The sequence below is a fragment of the Pseudophryne corroboree genome, chromosome 11 (genome assembly GCF_028390025.1).
Source record: "Pseudophryne corroboree isolate aPseCor3 chromosome 11, aPseCor3.hap2, whole genome shotgun sequence".
Taxonomy (NCBI): Eukaryota; Metazoa; Chordata; class Amphibia; order Anura; family Myobatrachidae; genus Pseudophryne; species Pseudophryne corroboree.
Window position 1 is genome coordinate 55,705,766 of NC_086454.1, and position 20,272 is coordinate 55,726,037.

The 20,272-nt window shown below is 48.2% G+C and overlaps 2 protein-coding genes across 6 annotated transcripts in view; one reads left to right on the top strand and one right to left on the bottom strand.

Moving 5' to 3' along the window:
• The window catches only part of ANO3 (anoctamin 3), a 1,051,220-nt gene that overhangs the window by 153,006 nt on the left and 877,942 nt on the right, over positions 1-20,272 (bottom strand). The gene's annotated exons all lie outside the window — the stretch shown is intronic.
• Positions 17,873-20,272, top strand: part of MUC15 (mucin 15, cell surface associated) — a 37,011-nt gene continuing 34,611 nt past the window's right edge. Inside the window, exon 1 of the mRNA XM_063944332.1 lies at positions 17,873-17,956. The gene's annotated coding sequence lies outside the window, so the exon portion shown is untranslated. The remainder of the gene's footprint in view (positions 17,957-20,272) is intronic.

A 20,272-nucleotide genomic window follows, 5' to 3' on the forward strand; every position in this document is an offset into this window, starting at 1 on the left:
GTCCTAGATGGAATTCCACTAGAGAAAATTTTCTGCTCTCACACCAAGAGACCTATTTCTTCCAAATACACTGGTAATGCTTAGACGTTACCCCCTTCCTGGCTTGGATCATAGTCGGGATAACCTTGTTAGGGATCCCTCTCCTGGCTAGAATCAGCCATTCAACTTCCATGCCGTCAAACGTAGCCGCGGTAATTCTTGATAGACTAATGGGCCCTGTTGCAAAGAGGAAGATGCCACGGATCTTCGAGGAGCATCTCCAGAAGGTATGTGTACCAGGCCCTTCTTGGCCAGTCTGGAGCAATTAGAATTGCTTGAACCTTTTCCCTTTTCATTCTCTTTAGAATTCTTGGGATCAGAGGAAGTGGAGGAAACACGTACACCCTCTGATAGACCCATGGAGTTGTTAGGGCGTCTACCGCCACCGCCTGTGGGTCTCTCAACCTGGAACAATACCGCTTGTTGAGACGAGAGGCCATCATGTCGATCTGTGGATATTCCCATCGACTTGTTAAGCACCTGAACATTTCTGGGTGAAGGCCCCACTCCCCCGGGTGCAGGTCGTGTCTGCTGAGGAAGTCTGCTTCCCAGTTGTCTACTCCTGGAATGAAGACCGTTGACAATGCACCAGCATTTCTCTCTGCCCAGAGGAGAAGTCTTGTCACCTCTGACATTGCTGCTCTGCTTTTCGTTCTGCCCTGTCGGTTAATGTACATTACTGCCTTCACATTGTCCGACTGGACCTGTATGGCCTGATCTTGAAAAAGATGTGAGGCCTGCAGAAGGGCGTTATATAGTCTTGAGTTCCAGAATGTTGACTGGAAGGACGACTTCCTGACTGGACCATCCTCCTTGAAACTGCATCCCCTGAGTGACTGCTCCCCAACCTCTGAGGCTTGCGTTTGTGGTTAACAGAATCCAATTCTGAATTCCGAACCTCCGACCCTCGACGAGGTGAGAAGTCTGTAGCCACTACAGAAGGGAGATCCTGGCTTTTGGCGACAAACGGATACTCTCGTGCATATGAAGATGCGATCCGGACCATTTGTCCAACAGGATTGAGCCAGAAGGGTCTTGCGTGAAACCTTGCGTATTGAAGAGCCTCGTAAGAGGACACCATTTTCCCCAGAAGGAGAATGCATAGATGCACCAATATCCGGGTTGGCCTCAGGACATCCCGAACCATCGACTGGATCACTAATGCCTTTTCCAACGGAAGGAACACCTTCTGCGACTCCGTATCCAGTATCATTCCCAGGAATGGGAGCCTCCATGTTGGCTCTAGGTGAGATTTCGGAAGATTCAGAATCCACCCATGATCCTGGAGAAGTTTGGTTGAAAGAGCAATGCTGTCTAGCAATCTTTCCCTGGACGGTGCTTTTATCAGGCGATCGTCCAGGTACGGAATTATGTTCACTCCCTGTTTGCGGAGTAGAAACATCATCTATGCCATCACCTTGGTGAACACCCTCGTGCCGTGAAGAGACCAAATGGCAGGGCCTGGAACTGGTAGTGACAGTCCTGCAGTGCAAACCGTAGGTAAGCCTGATGAGGCAGCCAGATCGGAATGTGAAGGTACGCATCCTTGATATCCAGAGACACTAGTAATTCCCCCTCCTCCAGACCTGAGATCACTGCTCTCAGAGACTCCATCTTTAATTTGAACACTCAAAAGTACGGGTTAAACGACTTGAGGTTCAAAATTGGTCTTACCGAACCGTCTGGTTTCGGTACTACAAACAAGTTGGAATAGTACCCTTTGTTTAGCTGATGAGGTAGAACTGGAACAATGATGTGAGTCTGTATTAGTTTTTGGATGGAATGTTGTAAAGTTATACTTGCCTCTTGTGAAACTGGCAAGCCTGATTTGAAGAATCTTTGAGGTGGGAGCTCTTGGAACTCCAGTCTGTAACCCTGGGAAATAAGATTTATGACCCAGGGATCCTGGCACGAATTTGGCCAGATTTGACTGAAGAATTGTAGGCGAGCTCCCACCTGGCAGCCCTACAGGCATTGCGGTCCACCGTCATGCTGAAGTCTTTGAGGAAGCAGAGCCTGAGCTCTGTTCCTGAGCACCTGCTGTTGCTGGTTTGCGTGGTTTACCTCTTGCACCGCTGGAGGACGTAGAAGCACCTCTGGATTTGCCCTTGAACTTGGCCATCTGAAAGGACTGTAATTTAGAAGCTAAATAAGTCTTCTTTGTTGGGGGGGCTGCGGAAGGAAGATGCGTAGACTTACCCGCAGTAGCTGTGGAGTTCCATTTGTCTAATTAATCTCCGAAACAAGGCCTCTCCTGTGAATGGTAGGCCTTCCACGCCTTTCCTGGAATCCATGTCAGCAGTCCACTGGCGTAGCCACAAGTCTCTGCATGCCGACACTGCCATAGCGGTGGTGGGCGCTTTAAGCATGCCTATTTCCTCTATGGCTTCCACCATAAAGTTTGCAGAGTCCTGTATATGCTGCAGGAGTAAGGCAACATCCCCCCTAGATAAGGAATCTAACCCCTCAATTAGGTTACCTGACCATTTTGCAATGGCTTTAGTGATTCCCGCACATGCAATAGTGGGTCTTTGGGCCACCCCAGCAGCTGTGTACAATGATGTGAGTGTAGTCTCAATTTTATGATCAGCCGTATCTTTCAGGGAGGCTACACCAGGAACAGGCAATACAATTTTACGTGACAGCCTAGAGACTGATGCGTGGATTTTCGCATTTTTTCCTATCCTCCAGAGAAAAAAGTAAAAGATGAGAGCAACCTTTTGGGGATCTGAAACTTCTTATCAGGATTAACCCATGGTTCTTCAAAAAGGGTATTCAATTCCTTTGACGCAGGAAAAGTGACGGAGGACTTCTTTTTTACATTAAAATAAGATTCCTCACACTCCTCTGACACCTTATCAGGAATATGCAGAACATCTCTGATAGCCTCTATTCTCTGTGACAGAGCTACATTCCCCCCCCCCCCCCACCCCACGAGTCCACCTCCCCCTCCTCCATGTCTGACCTGTTAGCGTCAGAGTCAGACTGCAGGATATGAGCCAGAGATCGCTTTTGCGGATAAATGGGAGGGGATTGAGACGCTGTCTTGGGGACTGAGTCTCTGTTCATAAACTCATCCACAGTCTGTTTTAAGTATTGCGTCTCTTTCTCATTGCGGGGCAATTTTTTAGGAAGAGTTGAGATCATTCCCTTAAGAGAATTAACCCATTCTGGTTCAGCCCCGCTAGACTGTGAACCCTGAGTACCCAGCAGTGAGCCCCCTGGTGAAGAGGAACACGCTGCGGTACAAGACACACACTCTTTGCCTGACATAATGTAAATGTGACAGCACACACACAAACACACACACACACACACACACACACACAGAGGAAAGGTTAAGCACAATTAACCCACAAAGAGCCCTTGAGGGAGAGACAGAGATGTTTGGAGCCAGCCCCCCACCGCGTCTTTATCGCTAATGCCAAGCTTAGCCGGGTCGCAGACTAAGAACCCTGATAGGGGACTTAGTACACTAGTAATCACTCCCCCTGCTATGAATCCCTGGTGCCACTGAGGTAATTTGGATTCACACTGGAGGAGCTGCGTGTCCCTGTCAGTCAGCATCTGTGTCCACTTCAGAGGGAAAATGGCACTGGTGAGCTCCTGGATCCTCTCATAGTGAAGCCCCGCCCCTTCAATGGCACGCGGTCTTCCTGCTTTTTATACTGGCTGAGGAATCTGGTGCTTAAAATGGAGAAAACCGTTTTAAGGCTGTTGTGCCAGTATGGGTACTGTGTACAGTGTACGGGGACGCAGGTGTGTACTGTTTCCGGAGACGCACTCCACCCTGTTTAGAAGCCGCGCGTCTCCGTACCCTCATGTCGCCATAATGGCCGGTGCCCCGCTAGTCAGGATGCCGGCTCAGTACTCACCACTCTTCATTCTTCTGGCTCTGTTAGGGGTGGCAGCGTGCTGCGGGATTGTACGCTCGCCGTGATGGGCTTGCGAAAAGGTCCCTTAGGAGCTCAGTGTCCTGTCAGTGGGAAACGGGACCATTAACCCTTCAAGAGGTTGAAGCAGGCAGGCTGGTGCCATCCAGCCCTGCCTGAAAATAACAAACATATAACATAAATGCAGAAAATTCTTCAGGAGCTTCCTTCAGTGTGACCGGCTCCTCCGGGCACATTTTCTATACTGAGTCTGGTAGGAGGGGCATAGAGGGAGGAGCCAGCCCACACTATCAAATTCTTAAAGTGCCCATGGCTCCTAGTGGACCCGTCTATACCCCATGGTACTAAATGGACCCCAGTATCCTCTAGGACGTAAGAGAAACATTAGTTAGATACATTCTCTTCATTGGGTGAGTATGTAATGATGTAAATAGCAGAAAATGAAAAGCTACAGACAGTGGCGTCATAAGGATTGTGCACCGGGTGCGGGCCACAGCAGTGACAGGAGCCATGTGCTGCATTGCCTCCTGCAGCAGCCGGCTCCTGTCGTAGATGAGGAGCCGCCAGTACAGGAAGACTGTCTCAGGGGGCAGCCCAACATCTCCATGCTGGGCACGCCTACGGAGTAATGATCTCAGGATCCCAATGACGCCACGCCCGCTCTGTATAAGGCCATGCCCCCCTTATATGCAGCTGTGCCACCTGTTCGCCATGAGTGCGCATGCGGAGATCCAGAGTGCGCACAGGGTATCACCACACCTGCATGGCGTGCCAGGCTGTAATTATTCGCAGCCGGCGATCGCAGCAAAGATTAACATGGTTACATCTGTATGTACTGAAGAAACACTGGTGTAAGTAGAGATAATAGGATTTTGGTACCTACCGGTAAATCCTTTTCTCCTAGACCATAGAGGATGCTGGGGACTCTAAAAGGACCATGGGGGGTATAGACGGGATCCGCAGGAGCCTGGGCACACTGAAAAGACCTAAACTGGATGTGAACTGGCTCCTCCCTCCACGCCCCTCCTCCAGACCCCAGTTATAGGAACTGTGCCCAGGAGAGACGGACATGAGGAAAGGATTTTTGTTTAAACTAAGGGCTACAAACATACCAGCCCACACCACAAACATACCGTACAACCGGAGTAACAGTAAACCAGATAACAGTATGAAGTAACAACAGCAACAAGCTGAAACAAGAAATACACAACCCGTGTATAAACTAATTTTACCAGCAAGAAAACACTGCAAGTAACAGTCCGCACTGGGATGGGCGCCCAGCATCCTCTACGGACTAGGAGAAAAGGATTTACCGGTAGGTACCAAAATCCTATTTTCTCTTACGTCCTAGAGGATGCTGGGGACTCCAAAAGGACCATGGGGTTTATACCAAAGCTCCAGAACGGGCGGGAGAGTGCGGACGACTCTGCAGCACCGACTGAGCAAACGCAAGGTCCTCATCAGCCAGGGTATCAAACTTATAGAACTTAGCAAAAGTGTGTGAACCCGACCAAGTAGCTGCTCGGCAAAGCTGTAACGCCGAGACGCCTCGGGCAGCCGCCCAAGATGAGCCCACTTTCTTGGTAGAATGGGCTTTTACTGACTTCGGCACTGGTAGCCCGGCCGAAGAATGAGCCTGCTGAATCGTACTACAAATCCAGCGTGCAATAGTCTGTTTTGAAGCAGGATGACCAGGGCCGAAACTAGGACTTTCGTCACCCGGGGCAAGGCAGTAATTTGCCCCCCCCAAAAAAAAAAAAAAAACACAACAACAACAAACAAAAAAAAAAAAAAAAAAAATATCAGACTAAAATTATCAGATTATCAAAAATTTGGAAAAAAGGGGATACTACTGGACAATATTCCCCTATGTGCCTCAAATGCCCTATATGTTACATGCCCCACGAGAGTGTTCAACTACATGCTCCTCTGTGTGTCCCCATACATTGCACTATATCATAACACCTCATCATTGCACTACATTCCTCTATCCACTGCACTACATCACTATAATACATCACTACACGCCCCTATGCACTGTACTCCATACCATATATGCTACACTACATACTATACTACATCTCCTACAAGCTGAACTACATCACTACACTACATGCCCCTAAGAACTGCACTACATACATACCCTATATGCTACACTACATTACTACGCTACATCCCCTATATACTGCAATACATTACTACACTACATAACCTATATGGTACACTACATCACTGTACTACACCCCCCTATAAGCTACACCAAATCCCCACATCTGGAGGCAAAGCGGAGGTTGATACTGCTAACTTGGAGCACAGCTCGCTTCTACAGCTTGTACCGTGCACCACACGCTAGTCGCAGCACTGCATGGCAAAGAAGAGCGTTTAAGACAGAAGCCGACATAGGAGAGATCCCAGGTACTGGAGCTCACCCGCACAGCATCGGAGCCATCTGCGGGCAAACAGGTGGGTCAGATACATTGCCCTAGGAGCTGTCTGCTGTCTCACTGGAGCAGCACAGAACTGCCGGTAAAAAAAACTAAAAAATCCTGCTCCTCTGTAACTCCTTGGCACCCCCTCAAATCCTGCACCCGGGGTGCATGCCCCCTTAGCCCCCCCCCCCCCCCCCCTAGTTACGGCCCTGGGATGACCAATCTTGTTGGAAGCATACAGGACAAACAGCGCCTCAGTTTTTCTGGCAACAGCTGTCCTAGTGACGTAGATCTTCAAAGCTCTCACAACATCCAGAGATTTTGGAATCGCCACAGCCTCCGTAGCCACCGGGACCACAATAGGTTGGTTAATGTGAAATGAAGAAATCACCTTCGGCAGAAATTGTTGACGAGTCCTCAATTCCGCCCTATCCGAATGAAAAATCAAGTACGGGCTCTTATGAGATAAGACCGCCAACTCTGACACTCGCCTGGTAGATGCCAGCGCCAACAGCATAACTACCTTCCAAGTGAGAAATTTCAACTCAACCTTACGCAAAGGTTCAAACCAGGAAGACATGAGAAACCGTAAGACCACATCAAGATCCCATGGAGCTATAGGAGGCACAAATGGAGGATTGATATGCATTACTCCTTTCACAAAAGTCTGAACCTCTGGGAGGACAGCTAATTCTTTTTGAAAGAAAATAGACAAAGCCGAAATCTGCACTTTGATGGAGCCTAATTTCAGGCCTGCATCTACTCCCGCCTGCAAAAAGTGGAGAAAACGACCCAAGTGAAAATCTTCCGCAGGAGCCATTTTAGACTCACACCAGGAAACATACTTTCTCCAAATACGGTGATAATGTTTCGCCGTAACCTCCTTCCTAGCCTTAATGAGAGTGGGAATGACCGCCCCGGGAATACCCTTACGAGCTAAGATCTGGCGCTCAACCTCCATGCCGTCAAACGCAGCCGCGGTAAGTCTGGAAACACGCATGGACCCTGTAACAACAGGTCCTCTCTTAGAGGAAGCGGCCAAGGATCTTCCACCAGTAATTCCTGAAGATCCGGGTACCAGGCCCTTCTTGGCCAATCTGGAACGACGAGAATCGCCTGAACCCTTGCTCGTCGAATGATCCCCAGTACCTTTGGAATGAGAGGAAGTGGAGGGAACACATACACCAACTGGAACACCCACGGAGACACCAGGGCGTCCACTGCACTGGCTTGGGGGTCCCTTGACCTGGAACAATATCTCGGGAGCTTCTTGTTGAGACGAAACGCCATCATGTCGATCAACGGAATTCCCCAACGTTTTGTCACCTCTGCAAATACCTCTTGGTGAAGAGCCCTCTCTCCCGGATGGAGATCGTGTCTGCTGAGGAAATCTGCTTCCCAGTTGTCCACTCCCGGTAGGAAGACTGCTGACAGGGCGCTCACGTGTTTTTCCGCCCAGCGAAGGATTCTTGTGGCCTCCGCCATTGCCGCTCTGCTCCTTGTTCCGCCTTGACGGTTTATATGTGCCACCACTGTGATGTTGTCTGACTGTACCAGGACAGGTCGACCCTGAAGAAGGCTTCTTGCTTGTAGCAGGCCATTGTAAATGGCTCTTAACTCGAGAGCATTTATGTGGAGACAAGCTACCTGGAGCGACCATTTCCCCTGGTAGTTTCTTCCTTGGGTGACTGCGCCCCAGCCCCGGAGACTTGCATCTGTTGTCAGAAGTACCCAATCCTGGATACCGAACTGGCGTCCCCCTAGGAGGTGAGAAGTTTGTAGCCACCACAGGAGAGAAATTCTGGCTCTGGGAGATAGACTTATCTTCCGGTGCATGTGTAGGTGAGACCCGGACCATTTGCTCAGCAAGTCCCACTCAAACACCCGGGCATGAAACCTGCCAAATGGAATGGCTTCGTACGCGGCAACCATTTTCCCCAGAACCCGAGTACAATGATGGATTGACACACTCGTCGGCCTCAGAAGTTCCCTGACCATCGTCTGCAGTTCCAGAGCTTTTTCTTCTGGAAGAAATACTCTCTGTAAATCCGTGTCCAGAATCATGCCCAGAAAAGGCAGCCGAGTGGTCGGAATCAACTGAGATTTTGGCAAATTGAGTACCCAACCGTGCTGTCGCAGAACCGACAGTGACAAATTTACACTTCTCAGCAACCGTTCCTTGGACCTCGCCTTTATCAGAAGATCGTCCAAGTACGGGATAATTGTAAACCCTTGTTTGCGAAGGAGAACCATCATTTCCGCCATGACTTTGGTGAAAATCCTCAGAGCCGTGGAAAGCCCAAACGGCAACGTCTGAAATTGGTAATGATAATCCTGTATCGCAAACCTGAGGAAGGCCTGATGCGAAGGATATATCGGTACATGTAAGTAGGCATCCTTTATGTCGACTGACGCCATAAAATCCCCCCCTTCCAGGCTGGCAATTACAGCTTGAAGAGATTCCATCTTGAACTTGAAAACTTTCAAGTATGGATTGAGGAATTTTAGATTCAGAATTGGTCTGACCGAACCGTCCGGTTTTGGCACAACAAAGAGGCTCGAGTAGAACCCCTCCCGCCGTTGGGACGAGGGAACGGGAACAATGACCCTTTGTAGACACAATTTTTGTATCGCTGCCAGCACCACCTCCCTGTCTGGAAGAGACACTGGTAAGGCCGAAATGAAGAACCGGTGAGGGGGCATCTCCCGAAACTCCAGCTCCAGCGAAAATGGACTTCAGAGACGTCTCCAGCTTGCGCTCCGCCGCATCTTAGAGAGCTGCCGTGTCAGGAGATGGAAGCGCCACTTCCTCAGATAAACGAGATAGAGCTTTGTCAACATTTGGAAACGCCTCCCATTTTTCCCTGTCATCAGAGGGGAAAGAATACGCCATGTAAATCCTCTTGGGAATCTGCCACCTCTTGTCCGGCGACTCCCAAGCCTTTTCACAAAGAGTATTCATTTCATGAGAGGGGGGAAACTTCACCTCGGGTTTTTTTCCCTTGAGCAATCAGAAATGTGTAAAACATCTTTTATAGCCACAATCATGTCCTGAATACTCTTAACTAATCGTGGATGTAAAGCAGCCTCAGTGAAATCGACCCTGGAATCAGAGTCCGTGTCGGTATCAGTATCTACCACTTGAGTAAATGGCCGCTTTTGCGACCCGGATGGGGTCTGCACCTGAGACAAAGGCTCTTCCATGGACTTTTTCCACACCTGTGTCTGTGACTCCGACTTATCCAACCTCTTTGATAAAGAAGCTACATTCGTATTTATCGTACTTAACAATGCAAGTAAATCAGGTGTCGGCTGCGCCGACAGGCCCAAATCTAGCCCCGCATCAGCTCCCCCAATAACCTCCTCTGGTGAATAACATTCAGCCTCAGACATGCCGACACGTAGTACCGACACACAGATACACACAGAACGTCTCAGCTAGGTGACAGGCCCACAATGAAGCCCAGATAGAGGACACAGAGGGAGTATGGCAGCTCACACCCCAGCGCCCATATACCGTCAAAAGATATATGTACCCAGCACTGCTTAAATAATAATAAAATGCACCACACTGCGGCCCCCCCCCCCTCCCGATTAGCTCCCCGTTACTTGTGAGAGGAGATGTGGAGGTCCCGGCAGCGTCTCCTTCAGCTGCGTGTTGAAGGACATTTGAAAATTAAAAGATGCCGGCGGGGGTTTGAGAAAAGCCTTCTGCCGGTCCTCGAACCTCAGTAACATGCTGCCCAGGGCGCCCCCCCCCCAGCGCCCTACACCCTGTGAGTGCCGTTGGTGAAAGTGTGTGGGAGCATGGAGCATGGAGCGCAGCGTTACCGCTGCGCTGTACCTGGTTACTGAAGTCTTCTGCCGTCCTGAAGTCTTCTGTTCTTCTCATACTCACCCGACTTCTTTCTTCTGGCTTCTGTGAGGGGATTGACGGCGCGGCTCCGGGAACAAGCAGCTGGGCGCACCAAGTGATCGAACCCTCTGGAGCTAAAGGTGTCCAGTAGCCGAGAAGCAGAGCCCTTAACTAAGTAGAAGTAGGTCTGCTTCTCTCCCCTCAGTCCCACCATGCAGGGAGCCTGTAGCCAGCAGGTCTCCCTGAAAATAAAAAAACCTAACAAAAGTATTTTCTAGAGAAACTCAGGAGAGCTCCCCTAGTGAGTGTCCAGTCACTCCTGGGCACAAAGTCTAACTGGGATCTGGAGGAGGGGCGTGGAGGGAGGAGCCAGTTCACACCCAGTTTAGGTCTTTTCAGTGTGCCCAGGCTCCTGCGGATCCCGTCTATACCCCCCATGGTCCTTTTGGAGTCTCCAGCATCCTCTAGGACGTAAGAGAAAACTGATTTCTTCTTACAATAGAGGAAATGAAGAAAGAAATCACTTATAGTTTATACTTTGATACATTTAGATACTTTCTGCTGAATATATTTACATAACAGTTATGTAGAGTATTATTCACAGATTAACCTCTCTGGGTACCATTACATTTTATTTACAGAAAACGTTCACAAAGCTGCCTGTCCCTGTCACATGATAGACACCTGTGATACTATGAATCATTGGCAAGCGAAGAATCTCCCTTCACAATTCAGCAGATGAAAATGTTGCCAGAAGAGATTAATACAGATTGCACACCTCTAATAGCTCTTGAGTGCGCTCTGCAAACTGCACTATGGATGGATGGAGAGTGCACTTGGCAGCAGTTCCTGCGTAACGCTTGCATTCCTGTGTTCATACTCTGGCCATTTACATTACTGGATCTTCATTTCTAATGACTCAGGGAAGGCTGCGCGATTCATGGCGGGCAGAAGGAAATTTGTTTACATTTTAATAATGTCTAAATAATCAGAAAGCAAGCTAATGCCACTTTAATTACACAATTAATGCCATAAATAACAGATCGGTGTGCTTGAAAATATTTATAATTCAATCCCAAATGACACATTTAATTCACTATCAGGAGACTATTCACAAAGGAATCATGACTAATGCCATACACACAGCTCATCTGATGCACCACACAATTACTATAATGTCTCTAGTCCCCAAGGCAAAAGCTGAACCTAGGGCTCCGCTTAGCTACCAGCATATGCCAACACGCCAGGCTAACGGATCTACTTATTACCTGTACATAGGTGGCAGGGACGTGCAGTCAGGGGAGGCAGGGGAGGCAGTGCCTCCCCTGTCATTAAAGGGATTACAAGAATACAGAGAAGATACTTATGACATGTTCTGTGTCATAAGTATCTTCTCATAGTAACCTAATCTTTTTTAGCATAAAAAAAAAAAAATCGGAGGCACCTTGAACGGTGCCTCTCGCTGCTAACTGTAAATGGCCGGAAGAAGGGGGCGGGCAGGGGGCGTGGCCATGCAGAGGGCTGGAAAAGCCCATTAAAAAAAGCATTGAAAGCGGCACCTATAGAGGTGCCTCAGTGCAGCAGGGACGTGCTTTCAGCCCATGAAAGCACGCCCCTGTCACAGTGATTGGCAGGGCCGGATTAACAATGGGGCGGGTGCAGGGCCGGATTACCGCAGCAGCCATCAGTGGACTTGCCTGCTGGGACGACGAGTGACTCCGGCTGTTCTGTACTGTGACCCCACTGCCTGGCAGCTGCCTCGTTCGGTGCTTGCTGCTGAATGGTAGGAGGATGGGTGTTTCTCAAAGGGGGCGTGGCCACGGGTGGGCCGTGATTAGGCCACGCCCCCGACTTCTCCTGGTCGTTTGTATGTGTCCCTGCCTACTCCTGCTGTGTCCGGAAGGCTTAAGGCCCATACACACTTGACGATAAAATGAGCGACGTCGTTCATTTCAGCCCTCATCAACGACGTCGCTCATTATATCGTCAAGTGTGTATGCATCCGACGACCACCGATGTGCGGCCCCGCGGGACGTTAACGACCCTCGCTTATCTGTGGAGCATGTATGCTCAATTTCCACTATGGTCGTTACCGACCAGAGACGTCGTTGAATGTGTATGGTGTGAACGACCAACGACCAGCCCTGTTCCCAGCTCATTATTTTAATAAACTGTTCAGCTTGGATGCTTCAACGATGAATGGTCTTTGGTCTTTGGTCGTTGGTAGTGTGTATGCTCATGTCGTTTGCTCAGCTGTTCAAGGGAAGTTCAAGGGAAGTCGTTAACGACGGTCGTTAACGACGTGTGCATCGTCAAGTGTGTATGGGCCTTTAGTGACTGACTGGGGGAAACGGGGGAGAGTGGAAGGGCAGAGGAGAACAGGTAAGTGTGTTGCTAAGTACAGGCAGGGTGTGTGTGTAGGGACTGGGGTGAACAGGGTGTGTGGCTGGAGGGGACAGGGTGTGTGTCAGTGTATATTGGGACTGGGGAAACTGGCTGTGTATATGTGTAGGGCATTGAGGGGGGGGGGGGGCTGGTGTGTGTGGTGATATGGGCATGTTGCTGGGGTGGGTTGCTCACTTGGAAGCTATGCTCAGGCGGGTGATCTTCACGTCTGTGGATGCTCGGTCCTTGTGCATTCGGCTGCACTATGTGCACTGAGAGGGGCTTTGTTGGCTGCGTTGTTGGCTGTGGGGGAGGGATGCGGGGAGGGTCGCTGCTCGTCCGGCTCAGGGGATCCCGCCAGTGGCGGTTCTATGTGCAGGTGGGCGTCCCAGTCATCTCACCAGCGCCATCAGCACCCATCTGCTGCCCGCATCACAATGCTTTCTGCTGCCGGCCGGCCGCCCCCAGTCCTGGCCACTTCCTCCTGACGGCCACCCCACCGTCCTCTTTTGGCCGATTCCTGCTGCCAGCCGCCCCCTGGCCACTTACCACTGCCGGTCGCCTCCTGCCATTACTCACTCATGCTCAGCTTCAAGCTGGGTGGAAGTATGAGAACATAGAGCCAAGGGACCAGAGGCGCCGGATGTGAGTGACGGCTAGCTGGTGCAGTGTGTTTAATGGGCTACCTGGTGCAATGTGTATAATGGGCTACCTGGTGCAATGTGTATAATTGGCTACCTGGCGCAATGTGTATAATGGGCTACCTGGCGCAATGTGTATAATGGGCTACCTGGCGCAATGTGTATAATGGGCTACCTGGCGCAATGTGTATAAGGAGCTACCTGGCGCAATGTGTATAAGGGGCTACTGGGTGCAATGTGAATAGTGGGAAACCTGGTGAATTGTGTATAAGGGGCTACCTGTGTATAATAGGATCTACCTCATGCAGTGTGTATAATGGGCTACCTGATGCAATGTGTATAAGAGCTACCTAGTGCAATGTGCCCCTGAGGCAACTAGGTTGTGGGGAGCGCCACCAGCAAAATTTGATCCTGCGCTTTAGCTTACCTGCTACAGAAAGCAGACACTAGGGGGTATATTTACTAAAGGTTCTAAAAATGAAAAGTGGTGATGTTGCCCATAGCAACTAATCAGATTCTGTCTGTCATTTTCTAGGATGCAATAGAGAAACGATAGAGAGAACTTGATTTTTGTTGCTGTGGGTAACATCACCACTTTTCATTTTTAGAACCTTTAGTAAATTTACACCTAGGACCCAGAGCGGCTTTGACTCAGGCAAGGAACAATGTGTGGCGGGCCCTGCGTGACACAACCCCTAGTCACAACCCCCGCTGATGCTGGTCACATCCCCTGCGACGGTACACAATAGGCCCTTCATAGATTTCAGCTCCAGGCCCATGTGGTCCTTAATCTGGCACTGGTGATTATGCAGCTGCAGCACTGACAGTGACCATCATGCGGCTGTCACTGTCAGTGCTGCTGTTACAGGAAGAGACCAGAGAGATAGTGCCAGCCAGTGTCTTCTGCAGTCAGTGTCAGTGCATGTAAGTGTTTAGTTTACACACACTGCCACACCACTGCTTTATTCTTGTTGTCCACTGTCCAGGTCTTTCGGTAACTTAATAGCGCCACAACCGCGGTGCTGCTAAGTTCATGAAAGCCCTGAACAACATTGAACAACAATTATACATTAATGTCCCCCCCCCCACCCCTGCCTTCCCCACTCCAATTCCAACTTAAGAAAAGAGAAAATATGAGACAGCGCTAATTGCTTTGACGTTTTTTATATATATAATTAAAACATACTTTCACAATAACAAATATAAATACCGGCCAGTATTCATTAAATATACATATAATTCAATTAACTACTGAAAAAATCAATATAACTATATCCCTTTAAAAAGCTGCTAAATCTAGCGCTGATTATATATTAAAGCTGCAGTAATATGCTACAGAGATAACACTCTATCTTTTCTGGAGGCAATTGGATCGGTAAAGTTTGCAAATTAAAGTCCCACTGTAGATGGTTCCAACACAGTTCTTATGGGTACAGCGTGCACCTCTACCACTCAATTCAGATGATGGTATGCAGTTTTTATTGTGTGCCAAACCAGGATGGGATAATTGCCATGTTGGAAAAAAAGCAAATCCTCCCAGCACTTGATTACACCAAATAAGCTGTTGGTTGATATATGGGCAGTTCTTTTAGGTGCACCATGCAAAGCACCAGTTACCTCTCACAGCTGCTCCTCTCACTTGTGACTCTGCCTGCGTTCTCAGGCTGCAGTATAGAGTCCGTTGTATTTCCCCTTAGCACTGGGGTGTTGTATTGATGTGCGCCGGCCGGCTGGCAGACAGTGCTGCAATGGTGGCAGTAAATCTCTCCCGGATGTCTTACTCTTGACAAACGCGTTTCTCCGCCTCCTAGTTAGCATCGGCGGCTTCCTCAGTGTCACTGAGGAAGCCGCCGATGCTAACTAGGAGGCGGAGAAACGCGTTTGTCAAGAGTAAGACATCCGGGAGAGATTTACTGCCACCATTGCAGCACTGTCTGCCAGCCGGCCGGCGCACATCAATACAACACCCCAGTGCTAAGGGGAAATACAACGGACTCTATACTGCAGCCTGAGAACGCAGGCAGAGTCACAAGTGAGAGGAGCAGCTGTGAGAGGTAACTGGTGCTTTGCATGGTGCACCTAAAAGAACTGCCCATATATCAACCAACAGCTTATTTGGTGTAATCAAGTGCTGGGAGGATTTGCTTTTTTTCCAACATGGCAATTATCCCATCCTGGTTTGGCACACAATAAAAACTGCATACCATCATCTGAATTGAGTGGTAGAGGTGCACGCTGTACCCATAAGAACTGTGTTGGAACCATCTACAGTGGGACTTTAATTTGCAAACTTTACCGATCCAATTGCCTCCAGAAAAGATAGAGTGTTATCTCTGTAGCATATTACTGCAGCTTTAATATATAATCAGCGCTAGATTTAGCAGCTTTTTAAAGGGATATAGTTATATTGATTTTTTCAGTAGTTAATTGAATTATATGTATATTTAATGAATACTGGCCGGTATTTATATTTGTTATTGTGAAAGTATGTTTTAATTATATATATAAAAAACGTCAAAGCAATTAGCGCTGTCTCATATTTTCTCTTTTCTCTGGTATCTAATTTGGGGGAATTGGAATTTAACCCCCGAGACTAGCTGCTATTACTTTGAGGGCGGTGGCGCCAGGTGTATACAGTTTTTTTTTAACGCCAATTCCAACTTGTTTTTTTTTTTATTAATTAAAATTCCCTACACAACACATACACAAATACACTTTGCGGCGCGGAACCCGGCGTTGGGCTGTAGAGGGCAGCGGCGGCGGGCGGCATGACTTGACTTGTGCGGCAGAGGCGGGCAGCGGGACTTATGCGGCGTTGGGAGTTATGCAGCGGCGGCGGGGCTTGTGCGGTGGAGGTAGGCAGCGGGACTTCTGCGGCGGCGGGACTTCTGCTGCGGGACTCAGCGGGCATTTTGGCTGCAGGTCTGGATCATGGATCTAGTCCCTGCAGCCATTAGGGCACCATAGTTGAGGGCTTTGCCACTTTCAGAAATGGCGCTGAAGTGCAGAGCCATTTTTGAAATACAAGATGGCCGCCGCGAGCCAATCACGGCTCGCCGCGTCATCACCCCGCCCCCCGGCCAGTGCCTCACCAGCAACTGACCTCACCGCACGCCACTGATAGGTGGTCATTCCAAGTTGATCGCTCGCTAGCAGTTTGTAGCAGCCGTGCAAACGCTATGCCGCCTCCCACTGGGAGTGTATTTTAGCTTAGCAGAAGTGCGAACGAAAGGATCGCAGAGCGGCTACAAAGTTTTTTGTGCAGTTTCAGAGTAGCTCAAAGCCTACTCAGCGCTTGCGATCACTTCAGACTGTTCAGTTTCTGTTTTGACGGCACAAACCCACCCAGCGTTCGCCCAGCCATGCCTGCGTTTTTCAGAACACTCCCTGAAAACGGTCAGTTGACACGCAGAAACGCCCTCTTCCTGTCACTCTGCGGGCACCAGTACGACTGAAATGCTTCGCTAGACCCTGTGCAAAACAACATTGTTCGTTGTGCCCGTACGACACGCGTGCGCATTGCGCTGCATACGCATGCGCAGAACTGCCATTTTTTAGCAAACAAATGCAGCTAGCGATCAACTCGGAATGACCACCATAAAACCTTACAACTATTCCAGCACAGAGGGAAACAAGTATTAAGGAGGATCATGGTGGTTCATGTGGGTGTGGCTCGTTGGGTCGACAGTAACTAGGTCGACAATCATTAAGTCGACCACTATTGGTCGACAGTGACTAGTTCTACACATGCAATAGGTCGACACGGTCATTAGGTTGACATGGATAAGATCGACATGGAAAAAGATCGCCATGAGTTTTTTTTTGGGGGGGGGTCGTTTTCTTCGTAAACTGACCGAGAACCCGAATTAGTGCACCGTATTCGCTCGCCATGCTTCGGGCAAGGTGCCTCACTACCGCTGCACTTGGCACAGGTTGCTATTCCCAATCGTAGTCCACGTGGATCGTAAAGTATGAAAAAGTTCAAAAAATGGGGGAAACTCACGTCGACCCTTTCATGGATATTTTAAATCCAGAAGCCGAATCCACCAGAGCGCCCCATAGTCTTATTTTCATCAACTATAAGACAAATCATTATCTGCAATCCGCACTAATCACTCTCCAATATTCAGCATTGTGAAACAAATAGTGGAAAGTTCCCCTCTCCATTACATTAGACTGGAAAATTCTACAAGTCGAACATTAGAAGAGGAATAACAAAAAGACAAGAGAGAACAAAAGCCACTGAAATCAGTTCTATTTTTGTTGGTTAGTTTAAAGAGATTTTGTCCTTTCACTATAGATGGCACCAAAACCATCCGTATTTCCATTTGCTTTTTAGCCCGGTTTAGACTGATGAATGTAGCTTTTCTGAAAGCTTACCCTGTGTGTTCATCAGGGTACTAAATATTTCTTTTACAGTGAAAAGGAGTATAATATAAAAAATTTATGACTGGTGTGAAAAAATTCCTATCAAGTTTGGTAAAAGGGGAGGCTTTAAAAAAAATTGGCTAAGGTGGAGCATTGTGTAAGATTACATCTGATTGCGTAGAAAATCAGGTCTGTCTGGTTCTCAGGTACTTGATTATACACAGGGAAACCTGGCTCCACCTAATTATCTCTTGACATTATGTTCTATTTCTTTGCCGCTCCGTCATTCACCTGCTTCCTCTACGCTCTCTACACCTGTCAGGAATCACTGCACTTTGTATCAAGGTAATACAATCATATAATACTCTGCAAGACTGAGAGTTAATACCGCTATTTAGCCTGAGACGGGCTCTCAGTGCTTATTGTAACCTGACTAATTTGAATGTCAAATTTATTTAAGGAGCGCATGTATCATATCTTCAGTGCAGTGAGCTAGGCTTATATCAGAATGGTTTTAGTAGACTGGAAAATGAGTAAGTGAATGATTGTGATTTTCATCCATTTGTACAGTAAATTGGTGGTGGCATCTTAACTATATTCTGCATGTCTTGGAAGTTGCCTTTAATGTAGTTAAGAAGTTCTTTCCTTTTAATACTAACAAAAAGTTTAAGTGATGAATGAAGCGAGGTATAAATAAGAGGGCAAAATATGAGGAGCTGAGTGGAAGGTGTTATATTACATTTAGAAAAAAACAGATATTTACAGTTCGAGAAAAATTATTAGAACTTTTTACTTATACTAATTACACTAATTATACTAAGATATCAGTAAATAGACAACCAACATTTAAAATAGCATAGTTTCTATGATCCCTAGGTCATAATGCCTTCATACAATAATAAAACACATTTTTCAGAAACATTTTGCATAAGACCTTCATCCTCTCGCCTCTTCACAATCATGCAAGAGGAACATTGTGATGGTCAGTGTGGAGCAATTGCAAGGCATGCTAAAGTTGTCATTTAGGCAGTAGTTAGCAAATCCAGCTATAGACTGCAAACTTGCACTTGGACAAGCTAGGTTGCGATGCAGGTACACAGGGAAAAATGCATGCTTCTGCATGTAGTACACAAATACTTTACAGTTTTATTTATTTTAACTCTAAAATTTAGATTTGAGCTGGAACACTCCCTACAGTCCACTGTAAATCTGTATGCCCATAGAAAATTTGCACACTGGTGATATATTCCCAAAACTGGGTACACACTGAGACGGTGTGCAGCGAGACGATATGGCGGCCAATGAGACAACATATTGGGGGTCATTCCGAGTTGATCGCTCGCTAGCCGCTGCCCTCTGGGAGTGTATTTTAGCTTAGCAGAAGTGCGAATGAAAGGATCGCAGAGTGGCTACAAAAACAAATTGTGCAGTTTCTGAGTAGCTTCAGATCTACTCAGCGCTTACGATCAATTCAGACCATTCAGTTCCGGATTTGACGTCACAAACATGCACTGCATTCGGCCAGCCACGCCTGCGTTTTTCCTGACACGCCTGCGTTTTTCTGAACACTCCCTTAAAACGGTCAGTTGACACCCAGAAAAGCCCTCTTCCTGTCAATCACTCTGCGGCCAGAAGTGCGACTGAAATGCTTCGCTAGACCTTGTGTGAAAATACATCGGCCATTGTGAAAGTACGTTGAAAGTACGTCTCGCGTGCGCACTGCGCCGCATACGCATGCGCAGAAGTGCCGGTGTTTTCCTTATCGCAGCACAGCAAACATTTTCAGCAAGCGATCAACTCGGAATGACCCCCATTGTTACCGCGGTACACATCAGAACAATCTAATGAAGGACACAATGGTCACTGTTTCTTCCTTAATTAACATACACCACGTCGCTAGCGTTATCGCTGGGTTGGCCGTGTAGCAGGGCCCACCAGATGACTACGCTAGCGACCATGGGCACCCACATATCGGACATACACACTGAACGACTTGCCTGATATGTCGTTCTGATTCAGACAGAAACTATATATTGGGCTGATATTGGCCGACTTGCAGTATTCAGACATTTTTTAAAGGGGCAATCACTTACAAGGCCTGGGGTCGGCCCCAGGATTTTGTTGGAAAAGGGGTATAAAAAACCAGCATCAGTCATAACTATTATAAATATAGTCCTCTTAAAAATAACAAATACATAAATATAACAAACAAATGTGCAGAGCATCACCCTGACAGGGGAATAGGAGAGACGGACACTAAAGGTGGGTACACACAAGGCAATGTGCTCTATGAGTGACATCGCCTAGTGTCTCCCCTCCCTGGCTGGGGCGGTCAGTGACTGGGCATACACACTGAGGGATATGATGTTCATATCGCTCAGAGACGCCACGCAGCGGCCGGGCCGTGCAGACAGCTCTTGGACGACAGTCCAGAATGAGCTGCCTGCACGGCCGACAGCGAGGGTCGTTAACCATCTGTGGGGCCGCGCATCGCTGGTCAGCGGCGGCATACATACTTGCCGAGAAAGTGAGTGACGTCGCTCAGGAAGGGTAAAAATGAAGGACTTTGCTCATTTTCTCAGCAAGTGTGTATGCACCTTTCCATGGAAACCACTAAGTACCAAACTGCCTAGGTTGCCTGGATAATTGGGATTTGTGGGC